Source organism: Canis lupus, chromosome 1, assembly GCF_011100685.1.
Source record: "Canis lupus familiaris isolate Mischka breed German Shepherd chromosome 1, alternate assembly UU_Cfam_GSD_1.0, whole genome shotgun sequence".
Taxonomy (NCBI): domain Eukaryota; kingdom Metazoa; phylum Chordata; class Mammalia; order Carnivora; family Canidae; genus Canis; species Canis lupus.
The window spans coordinates 26293462-26306287 of NC_049222.1; the positions used below are offsets into that span (position 1 = coordinate 26293462).

General features: G+C 35.4%; 1 long non-coding RNA gene across 1 annotated transcript in view; it reads right to left on the reverse strand.

Annotated features, from left to right (window-relative positions):
* Positions 1-1182: 1182 nt before the first annotated feature.
* LOC119870732 overlaps positions 1183-12826 on the reverse strand; it is a 30923-nt gene continuing 19279 nt past the window's right edge. Inside the window, exons 2-3 of the long non-coding RNA XR_005353511.1 lie at positions 5652-5708; positions 1183-4809 (exon numbers count right to left, since the gene is read on the reverse strand). This is a non-coding gene — a long non-coding RNA (uncharacterized LOC119870732). The remainder of the gene's footprint in view (positions 4810-5651; positions 5709-12826) is intronic.

Consider the following 12826-nt stretch of genomic DNA (forward strand, 5'->3'; position numbering starts at 1 on the left):
TCCGGGGGCTTTTTTACACTTGCAGGTTTGTTCTAGAACTTACCTCCCCTTCTGCTATTGCCCTAAGTCAGCCTGGGCAGAGCTGCCTTTTACTCACTCAGCCTTTGCTGGAGACCTTTTTCTCCCACCCTACCTGAGACATGGAGAACCTTCAGATGCCAGATACTTCTTGGAGCTTCTTGGATGAAAAGGCTATGACTTGTTTCCCTCATCTGATACCTTTTGTTGGAGGAATATTTGCACCATCCTTTTTATTCCCCAGGGGCTTATTAAGTTTTATTGGAACAGCTTTTCATGGATTCTCCAGCTCTTTGATGGACTAAGGTATGATTTTAATAAAGACCTCACCAGAGAGACAAATCCTGGCATTGGAACCCATATGGCACTCAGAATCTGGAATAGCAAATCCCTTTCAAGGATAAGTCTTACTTAGAGGTTACTTTGCTGGAATTTTCTCTTAAGCTTCTTTCAGATAAGCTGAGATGAATCCCAAAGACTCCAGCCTGTCTGATTTGCCCTTAGTGTTGACTTTAGACACTCCCTTCTTTTGGATCATAAACCCTTCAAGTGGAGTTGATTTTTTTCCTTCTCTATGCTTTTAAAATGTCTCTAAGTTTCTCTCATGATCTGGCACTACAGCTACAATTTTATAATGTTCTTTTAAGAGTAAATGTTATAAGTATGGAAAAATGCAAGTTTTATTTCGTGAATTCATAGCCCAGAATTGATCCTTAGCAACACCATTTCCTTGAGCCAAAGATTAAAGTCTGCATTTTGCTTCAATCCAGGAAGGATAAGCAACATGTACAGATACTTTAAATTGAATTAAGGCTTTAGTTTGTTTTTTAAATGCCGAGTTTTGTTAGTCATCTAGCTTTTTGCATTTAAATTATAGCTAAGACTGTTGAACACAAACTCATAGCTTACCCCTGGCATGGAATAATTCCATTGAGGATTTATTTCAAAATAAAATAGAATATTTTCCATATTCACTACCATTATGCTTCCCACAAAACACGTAAAGGATATTTGAGGAAATGTTTCTAATTTTCAGAGTATCTCCTAAAAGCTGGTTTGGACACGGAAAAGAACTAGAGCCATAAATTTTTTAAAGGTGTTTATAGGCAACTACTAATTTATTATAAGTTTACATTTCATATATTAAAATTCTATTATGATGACAAAGTTCTTGACATACATTGTAATATTTATACTTTAAAACAATTCTCATGTGAACTGGGTATTTATTTACTCCCTATGATTTGATTTTTAAAAATTCTCTAAGAGCAAAGATTATGGACCTGTTTGTTTTTCAAGTATTCCTTCCTTGTAATTAGCTGTGCAATTGGTAATGAAGTTATTAAACAAATCAACCAACATGAATTTACTACTACTATTTATTATGTGAAATATTTAATAATAAGAAGTGAAAGTCATTTAAAAGAAAGAATTTTAGTGCATTATACATAATCACTTGAGGAAACAAAACATACACACACAGAAAAGACTATAAGACAACACTGAATGTTAACAAATGACACAGCTGATATTGATTTCAATGGATAAATATCCACACTGAGAAGCAAAAATGATGATGATGATGATGATGATAATCTCTGACACATAGTAGGTGCTTACAAATTGCTTTTGTTTGAATGAATATTTGTTTTATTTATCCAAAAAGTGCCTATTCCATGTCCCTTACCTCATAATAGCCCTGAAAGAGGACTTCATTAGCACTACCTTTTAAAAAATATTTTATTTATTTATTTGAGAGAGAGAGTTAGAGAGAGTACAAGCAGAGGGAGGGGCAGAAGGAGAGGGAGAGGAAGAAGCAGCTCCTTACTCCAAGGACCAGGGAGCCTGAGGCAGGGCTTGAACCCAGGACCTTGGGATCATGACCTGAGTCAAAAGCAGACTATTCACTGACTGAACCACCCAGGTGCCCCAGTACAATTTTTGTTGAGGAAGAAAATTGATGGCCAGTTCATAGGCTTCAAAGTGGCAGGTAGAAAAGGAAGTTTCATGCTCATATTTGTTTAACTCCATGGTCCATGTTTCCCTTTCCTCATTACATAGCTTCTTGCAGAGGGAACACTGGCATTGTGGCCACTGTGAAAAGGTGGATCTGCCATTGTAGACATGTTTATTTATCAAGCAATTCTTACAGCAAATATCACTGACCACTCACTCTGTGCTACGTATTGAGCAAAACTGGTCAATGGCCTCAGAAAATTTAAAGCCTATTCAAAAGATAACAACAAAAAATGCCACAAAAATTTTACAAAAAATGTAAAATTGAAATTCTGATAGTACCAGAATGAAGATATATATTCAACTAAAGATTATAATAGGTAGATTTGATCTAGTTTCGGGGTTGGGATTCTAACTCTGGAAGGTAAATAAGGTAGATTTGATCTAGTTTGGGGGGTTGGGATCCTAACTCTGGAAGGTAAATAGGTTTAAACTCCATAAATTGGAAAATAAAGAATACTCAAGACCTAGAGGATTTGGAACAAGAGGGGAAAACGGTGATTAAGAAGGATTAATGATGGCCAGCAAAACTTAAGCTGAGAGAATAAAAAGGATAGTAGTAGAAGATGGAGCTGAGGAAAAAGAGAGGCACAAGATTATTCTGGGTATTATAAACCATAGGGACTATTGGTCTTCTGAGAGCAATGGCAAGCCAATGAAAAGTTGTAACTGAGGAGTTGTAAGGGTGGAAGGGAAGAAAACATCTGAATAAACGTGGAGTTGGACTGCATGGGGGCAAGTGTGAATTTGAGTAGACCAGAAAGAAGACATTTTGTAGGCCAGCTGAGAGATGACAGTTGCTGGACTATAGAGTTGGTAATAAAGATAAAGAAAAAGGAATTGATTTCAGAGCTTATTTAGGAGATAAGTTAGCATACTTTGGTGATAGATTAGATGTGGCAAGGATATTATTGAAAGCTAAGTTTCAAGGATGAATTCAGGCTCTTGGTTTATGTAACTTACTAGATGTTAGTTCCATTCACTGTGACAGGAAACGGTCATGGTTTGGAAGGGAAGATGATGATTTTGGTTTTCAGCATAGAGGATTTGTGATACATTTGAGACTGGCTGGAGACTGTGAAATCATCTGTTGGATAGAGACACATGTAGCTCAAGAAAAGGTCTTAGTTACACAGATAAATTTATGGATAACCTGAGCTGATGCAGTGACTAAGGATATAAGTATAAATGAGATTACCTAGGGAAAGATATAAAATGAGAGGAGCGAAAGACCAGCAACTGAACACTGAGCAAAGATAGTATTTAATGGCCATGTGGAAGAAATGTACTTCTTCAGGAGACAGAGAAGTGACAGAAGGCAGGATAGTAGAATATCTGGGGACCAAAGAAAATGGTATTACAAGAAAAGAGTGGCCCTAATAATGTTGAATGCATTTGCAAGGTCATCTGAAATACTTTGTGCTGAGCCAAAGAAGGAAAGGAAAAGAATTTCTGACTGCCTATTCTCCTGTCCCCACCAAATTGAGGTGGACATCTAAATTCTTCTTTTCTTACTTTAAAAAAGTGAGGGGAAGGCAGAGGGACAGAGAGAGAGAGAGTCAGAAAGACAGAGAGAGAGAAACTAGCCTACTTCTGAATAATTGTTACTTAAGGAGACCTTAATGAGAGCTATTGTATTTACTTCCTCCCACTGTTCCCAACTTTGTCACCACTGGGTTGTTCCACAGAGATAGTACTTAGAAAAGTTATACAATGTTTAATATATTTCTCCAAGGATCACTTACACTATTTAAAATAAGTTTTTGTTGATTATATTTGCAAAACTAACCGAAAATCTGTTGTTGTTAAGTTCTCAAAAGCACAGCCATTTCAGGATGAGAGTTTTGAGGCAAACAAAACTCATAGAAGGCTTTTTAAATTTGCTTTAGTTGGAAATCCCATGTATATCCTCAAAGAAATTTAAAACTCTTTCCAAACTTCTTTTTTTTTTTTGGAAAAAAAAATGTATCTTTGACACATTAAAATAGGCAGAAATGTCTTTAATTTAAGAAAAACCTTTAAATATATGCATCCATTTGGAATTAAAGTGATTTGAGCAAGAGAAAGAATAGACCGTGAGCATCTCATAGAAAGATGATCTGAAAAGTAGAAAAAGTGAAAGGGGATTACTAGATGGGATGACTTTGCAAGAGTCCAGGAAAGAAGCATTTGCTGTTCTCCTCGTCTAGAGTGGAAGACAGTAGTAGGAAAAACAATAGTTTCTGGAATGAGGTAGAAAAATTAAAATGATGCTGTGACTGAATGGGAGGGGAAGCATAGATATGAGCTTCCACCAATGTTTATTTCTCACTGTTTCACAAGTGAAAATTTTGTGGAAGAGGAAGCTCAGAGATCCAATAGGCTGTTTTGGGAAACTCTTTAATAAGTTGTAGACCTAGAATTTCTACCTAAGATTTCAAATACAAGTTTTTTTTCTGATATAAAACCATAACAAATGCCCCCCAAAAGAACTAAAACAAGTAATAAGAAGTTTCATGAGAAGTACAGTGCTGTAAAACAAAGCTGATGAACAGAATAAACCAGAACTCTGTTTTCAGATGGAAAAGTAGCTTCTTCTAACAATGTCCTTCCTGTAGAGGCCTCGGTAATCACTGCCAGTCTTTGATGGCAGATGAAGAGAGTGGAGGAGGTCCCTCTCTTTGCAAGTGCTGTGGTCCCAGGTGATCATACTGAAGAAGCATATCCTCACAGCTGAATCAGTTTGGGTCATTGTGTTCACAGTTGCTCATTCCTGGTTCCCAGTGACCTGCCACGCTAAACACATGAAATGATGACCATTGAGTGAATCATGCCCAAGCCCTCAAATTTCTTATCAAAATGTTTCAGGTGGAAAAAAAGAAAGCAACCAAATTTATCATTTGCTTTTTTTTTTTCTTTTTAAGCTAAAGAATAAAGGCTGTCAAGAAGGATAGACATTTTGCAAAGAAGTGGAAAGTGAAGCCTTTAAAGACATTGTTTATACACCCCAAAGAAATCAGCTCTTATTTCAGTCAGGATCACAGAAGACGTGGGTATATTTTATATTTTCTTTTCAGAAGTGTAAAAAAATACTTAAAAGTGTATATATAGACTGAACATAGATTTATTGCCAATGACTTTTGTAAGGCGGGTGGATTGAGGCTGCTAATGTAAGTTTATGAGTACAGCTGGTCCATTTAACGGCAGGTTTATAGGCACACCTCAAGAACTGCCCCGTGTCTGTGGAAGGTATGGTATCAAACAAACTCTGTTGGACATATGGGCCCGTCTATGGGCAATGTACTATAAACCCACCCATAACTACTGCAGCTGTGATCATAAACCTTTTTAGAAAACAACTAGAAAAATCTAACTCAGAAATGTGTGCAGTGTTTCAAAAAGGCAAAGTGGAACATACAACGTGAGTGCCGATGCAGTGGCTTGGGTGAAAATATCACAGGCGCAGGTTAAACCAACAAAACCAACTCCACTCTCACACTGCATTGTGTTCATAAATCTCAATTGAAGGATCAATGGCAATTAATTTTCTGCTTTTAAAATGCTAAGTGCCTGAGACCTCTGGTATTCCACTAAACACCGGGGTTCCTCAAATAAGTAACCAGGATGTCGGTACTTACCTACAATGTTGGTACGGCGTTTTATTACACAGGCATACCTTCAAAGATTTGTCTTCCCTGTAATGAAGATACATTTCAAAGTTGAGACTTTTCATTGGTTAAAAGGGCATTTTGCCTTTTCTCTGACATTTTGAGATATTTATTTTCAAAACTATTTTATGGAAAGGGCCACCAGTGGACCAGCTAAGTGCATTACAAAAACTTATAGAAATACTATGACTGGATTTTTAAATTTTTTTTACAAAACATTGGCAGATGAATGCAAGACTCTTTCTCTCTCCTGAGATCTGCCATGGGGCCACACAAGGTAATAAGAAAACAATTGCATTTAATTTATAACAAATAATAATAGAGCTTTGAAGCTCTATCCATTTTTGTACTTTCATGGTTTCTAATGTTAGGGCTTGCAGAGTAGCTTTTGTTGTTTGGCTAGCAGAATACACAATGATTTCATATTAAGGGAGGACACACACAGAGAAGTATTTTTACCTACTTATTCACTACCAACAAATTGTCATACTGCTTTTCCTTCTTCTGGATTATGTTGACCAGTCTAGTTGGTGATATTGACATCTTTCTTTTCCATTACCTACTTAAAAATATTTTTAAAAATACGTGTAAATATCACTTATGTTTTATTTACTATTATTTGAAAAAAAATAATAGAGAATAAAAATGTGTGTGTGTGTATAGCCTTAATTTTGAAACTGACCTGATATCTGTTTTTTCAATCAGTTACTAAACTTATTATTGATTCTACTTAACATACATTTTGAGTTGTGGTGATAACAGTTTTTGGTTAAGTAACATCGCTTGCATTAAAGGAATCTGTTACTGACTTTATTTTTATTTTATTTCCAACGCTATGCTTGAACTCATGACCCTGAGATCAAGACCTGAACTGAGATCAAGAGTCAGACGCTTAACCAACTGAACCAGTAACAGGTATTCCTGACTTTACAGTGTATTATAGTTAAATAGTGGGAATCATTCCTTTTTAAGAGAGGGAATACTTCTTATATTAGACCCAAATTTTTGATATTTACTTCTCCAATTGGCTCCCTTGCTGGACTTGCAGAATAAATAATAAATAAAATAATAAAAAGGCTTTTAAGTTTTCAATTATCATATCATTGAGTTAGTTCATAGACCATTACTGGTTCTTGAATAGAATAAATGAGTGTGGCAAAATTCCCATTTTCTTTAGATGACTGTCTTTTGTTTGTCATATTTTATATTTTGGCCTCTCTGAATCTGGGTGATTAGAAGTCAGGGAGTACATCAATATGTCTATTATTTGGATGTAATTGGATTTCTCAATGAGAGTTAATTTCAAGATGCCTTCCAAAACATCGGAAGAAAGTGTAGACAACTGTCTACTTATGTGTTTCAAATGGAACATCCACTTTAAAATATTGAGAGTCCAAGCAGTTTAACATATTCAAAATTGGCTCTCGTAAAATTGATCATTTGAATAAGATTTTTTAAAAAGTAAGTTATAGAGATTTACATAATTTAAATTACTTTGACATATTTTATTTCATCTACTGTTCACAATAATCATTGGAGGTGTGCAGGTCAGGTACTATGTTCCCTTTTACATAGTAAAAGGCTCAGTAAGGTTAATGGTTTCCCATCAGTCTCACAGCTGGTTAGAGATTTACTTCAGCCCTGAACACAAGTGTTAGGTTCCATGATAAAACTACAATTGAAATTCACATATTGCCTAAGTAAAAGAGGGTCACACTTTTGATAATATTATTGCTATTACATTGGAGAGCTGAAAAGAGAAAGCCTTATAAGGAACAGAATACATGGCAGGTACATTTATTGTAAGAGGGTTACTGGATATTTTGTCTTTTATAGCATTGGCTTGGCAGGGCAGAGTTAGGTCACACCCTGGACAGCTGAAGGGAGGGGCTAAATGAGCCCAAGTGATTGGGTATGGGCCGTCAAGAGGAAAGAGACGAAAACACAAGCATCCCAATTTAACCAGAACCAGTGCTATGTGAGTATCAAAATGAACTAGAGCGACTGTAGAATATAACACTAGCATATCTTTCTTTTATTTTTAAAATTTCCTTGTATTATTAAATATATAAAGTGATGTCTCATCATGTTAGCAACCTTGGGCAGAAGATGGAAGTAGAAACTGCATCAGAAGGAACTATTTTATTCAGCCAACCACATCTGTTCAAGTACAATTAGGCATTCCAAAACTCTTTTGTGTTGGTTTAATCGTGCCAGATAGTCTCTGCTAGAGGAGAGGTCAACAAACCACCTCACAAAATATTATCTAATTATCTGAGAGCCTAATCTAGCTTAATTTTTAGATGATTTGGTGATAATAATATTATTTAATACTCTCCAAGTTTACAATTTAATCTTAACTAAATTATTTTAAATATAATACAATAATATAGGTTGGTTCTTTTCTATTTGGATAATATCTTGAAAAATTAATGGTAAATAGTCTCATATATATATATATATATTCCTATTCCATGATAAGAATTTTGAATCTAATTCTTAGAAATAAGGAACCATAGAAAATCCTTTTTATTCAACCTATTTTACTATTTTGTTACTTGCTTGCCTTATTATATTGATCAAGTTCCTTATTCCTTTTTTTTCTTCCCAATGTAGTTTGGAAGCCGAATAGCCTATTTCTACTTTATTAAAGATCAATCTTAAAATTTAGCATGTATTGTGCTCGTAAAAAAATTTTATTTTCTCAGAGATTCTTCTTTTTTTTTAGATTTATTTATTTATTCATTAGAGACCCACACAGAGACAGAGGCAGAGGGAGAAGCAGTCTCCCCCAGGGAGCCCCAAGCGGGACTCAATCCCGGACCCCAGGATCAGGCCCTGAGCCAAAGGCAGACACTCAATCGCTGAGCCACCCAGGTGCCCCGAGTTTCTCAGAAATTCTAACTTGTCTCCTAGTCAGGAAGGGATCACTGGAAAATTAACTCCAGCATGTCTCCTATATATAACAGTTATCTAGTATTTTAGTTCTACTGTATGTTTATACTCTCAATCATTTCAAAAATACAAAGGCAGGGGCAATTGGGTGGCTCAGTTGCTTAAGTGTCCAGCTCTTGATTTTGGCTCAGGTCATGATCTCACTGTTGTGAGATCCAGCCCCAAGTCTCCCTGCACTGGGTGTGGAGCCTGCTTAGGATTCTCTGGCTCCCTCTGTCCCCTTCCCCTATTTGCACACACTCTCTCTTTCTAAACAAAACAAATACTACAAATATATGTTTGGTTTCTCTTCTCTTAAAAAAATATAGCCAAATATTTAGAATTACTTGTTGACCAAATTCATTTCACACTATTGCCCCTTGCATTCTCCATATTCCTTCTGGGTTCAATTTCTTTCTTAAAATACATTTTTACTTATTTTATTCAATGATGATTTTGCAAATGATAAATTGCCTCGTAGTTTTTGTCTCAATATACCTTTAAATCCTCTTCCCTGAAAAACAGTTTTGTTTCCAATTATTTTTATTCAGTACAATGAATTTGTTATTCCATTTTCTTCTGACTTTATTATGGCTCTGGGAAACCCACTAGTAGTCTAATCATATAGTACCTTTATAGATGGTAGATTTTTTCCTTATTTTTCTTAAAGATATTTTCTGGGGTGCCTGGGTGGCACAATCGGTTAAGCTTCTGACCCTTAGTTTTGGCTCAGGTCATGATATCATGGGTAGTGAGATGGAGCCCTATCCTATGTCTGGCTCCCTGCTCAGTGTGGAGTCTGCTTGAGATTCTCTCCCTTTGCTCTTCACCCTACTTTCTCTCTCAATCTCTAACATAGAATAAAATAAATAAATATTTTTTTTAAAGATATTTTCTTTATCTGTGATATTCTGTAATATTGGTACTATTTGTTTAGGTTTGGAGTTATTTTTATTTATCATGCTTAGAACTCAGATTTCTTCAGTGTGAGGACTCAAGTCTTCAACAATTTACAAAAAGAGTCAGGAATTAAATATTTAAATATTCTCTTTCTCCTATTCTCTTTTTTGCCCTCTTCATCTAAAACTTATAGACATGTGTATCTTCTCATCCTATGTTCTGTATTCCTTCATCTTGTTTACATTTTCTGACTCTTACTCCTTATCTCTGCTGTCTTTAGGTTAATATGTTATTTCTCTCTTTTTTAGAAGAAACATAGCTATCTTACAGTTCATAAAATTTTGTTTTGTCAGTGTCTATTATTTGATCCTTTTTCAAGTGTGCCAAGGTTTCTTTCATGATGCCCTTTGGTTTCTGTGTAATTTCAACTCTGACTTTTATGCTTTTAATTATTTTTAAAAACACTTATTTTGTATGCTGTGTCAGACTGTTTCTATTATTAATGTTATTGGGGTCTAATTACTCAGTTTGTTATGGTCCCTGAATCTTGGTCATGGGGGATTATATCTCTGGGTATTTTGTAATGTTGAATTATAAATCCTAGACCATAGCAGCTACAACAGCTTAGGAATTAAATACTCTGTTGTCAGTTCTCATTTTATTCCTAAGCACTTGGGGAAATCCAATTCTTTTTGTGCATTTCTGCTATCTATCTAAGATAAAAGTTTATTTTATCTTGAATTTCTAGGTGTTGGAGGTAGGAGCGTTTACAGGTTGTTAACACTTCGTTTCATGTGGATGAAAGAGGCATAAACTTGCTTCTTGTAGGCCCTTTAAGAAAATAAATAAAACTAGAAAGGACTATTTCAGGTTCTTGTCTGTTTTTCTATCTGGTTCTCAGACTACTGGATTATGGACTAAAGAGATTATTATAGTCATTATTGAATCTCCAAGACAAAAAAAGAAAAAAGAATAAATTACTCCCAAAGTAAGAATTTGCTCAGGATTTAATGAAACCTCGTTCTCACTGTGAAAGAAATAACTAATCTGGTCATTTTTCAGGGTGATTTGAAAAGTTACATTTCAAGGAAAAAATTTTGGTGCCATATGTTTGTTCACTGTAATAATATAAATATTCCATTGGGTGTCATTTTAAATTCCAAATTAGGTCACCTTTCATATTATTGCTAAATGCTTATCCAGATTTAGGGGCCGTTTTGCTTCCTTTCTTGTGTAAACCAGAATCAACCTAATCACGTGAATTATTTCTTTATTAGGAAAAAAAGTAAGATTCATAGTTTTCTGTAATTTTCTTTTTTTGGGATTTATCAGTTTTTCATTCTTCTGTAGCATAATTGAAATAAAACTGTGAAATTACAAAGTTGGCCCAGAAATGGAAGATTTGATTGTTTCCTGCTTATTTTACATCAAAAAATATATTTTATTTTAAGGGGGAAAAGTTTAGAAGGTTTCCTTTTTTTCTTTTTTTAAATTTTATTTATTTATTCATGAGAGAGAGAGAGGCAGAGACATAGGCAGAGGGAGAAGCAGGCTACCTGCGGGGAGCCCGATGTGGGACTTGATCCCAGGACTCTGGGATCACGACGTGAGCCAAAGGCAGATATGCTCGACCACTGAGCCACCCACGTGCCCCAGAAGGTTTTCTATAGTAGAATGACTAATTTAATATACTCTGGGGAAGCAGTAATAGTCATGCCAAGAAATTATGAAAATTTTATAACCTATGGTCTTTGCTTTAGTGGCCCTTCTCTGAATAGCAGAATAACGTTGGAACCACATGAAACATATGGTCTATCACCTGGGTGGCTCAGTGGTTGAGCGTCTGCCTTTGGCTGAGGGCTAATCCCAGAGTTCCGGAATCAAGTCCCACATCAGGCTCCCTGCACAGAGCCTGCTTTTCCCTCTGCCTGTGTCTCTGCCTCTCTCTCTCTCTCTCTCTCTGTGTTTCTCATGAGTAATAAATAAATAAATAAATCCTAAAAAAAAAGAAACATATGGTCTATAAGTCAGTGCGGGTGTGTATGCAATATGAAAATACATGTAGTAGGTATATGTACATGAATACACATATATAAGAGACAACTAAAACTAACAATAGAACTATGATTTAAAACAACACTGTAAATCACATGATTATAAAATAAATATTAACGTAAATTTAATTTATATATAAAGTGATTTTATATGTAAATGACTACCCAGAGGAAAAATTACTCATTTTTTATATACTACTCAGCCTAAGTATTCAGAATTCATTTGTACTTTTTTCTTTTTTAGGATTTTATTTATTTACTCATGAGAGACACACACATACACACACAGAGGCAGAGACATAGGCAGAGGGAGAAGCAGGCTCCCTGCAGGAAGCCCAATGTGACTCCATCCCAGGACTCCAGGATCACACCTTGAGCCAAAGGCAGACACTCAACTACTGAGCCACCCAGGTGTCCCTCATTTGTACTTTAAATACAAATCAAAAGAAATTTGCCAAAATTGTATTTCAAAGGAAATATGTTATTATTATTACTGTATTGGTCTTACCTATTTAAAAAAATTGTGCAAGAAAATTTGGTATTCCCACCAGTTCTGCTCAATCCAGTTCTACCTGGATTTAAAAATAAACAAACAGCAGCAGCAACAAAACAAGAAGAGATTCAACTTGCTATAGCAGAAAAACAAGGAACAAAAATTAAGCTTTTGATTTTTAAAACAGGCAATTGAATAAGAACGTGTTTTTCAAATCTGAATAGTCTGGCCTTAAAGATCAGGAACAAGACTATTTTTTCTGAGCTGTAGGATTGATAAAGATGCGTAGGATTGGGAAGAGAAGAAAGATCCAATCAATGGAATGTGGTTGGAGTGATGTCTCCCACTTCCAGGTCTGGTACATAACAACATGCTACTTGGTCCTTCATAGTGTTTCTTTGGTCTGTTGGCAAGATGTAAATGACCAGCCAAGGACTCATGAAAAGGAAAAAGCCAGAGTACTTGAGGAACCACACAGAAAGCTTCCCCCTTACCAGTATAGCTACTTTGCACTTAACACAAGTGAGAGAGTTTGATAGATTTAAGCCACTGGGATTTGAGAGTTTGTTATATTGGCTAGAATCATATAACAAATAAAAATAAGCTAAAATAAGTATCCCAAACCTACATATCCAGCAATCAGAAAGTTATTCGAAAGGCAGATAATTATAAGTTTCAGATATAAAATAATTTATTTTAATACTTTTTGAAGCTCATGTTAATAGCTAAGGTGAAATATATACCCTAAAGATCCCTGGCTTTGA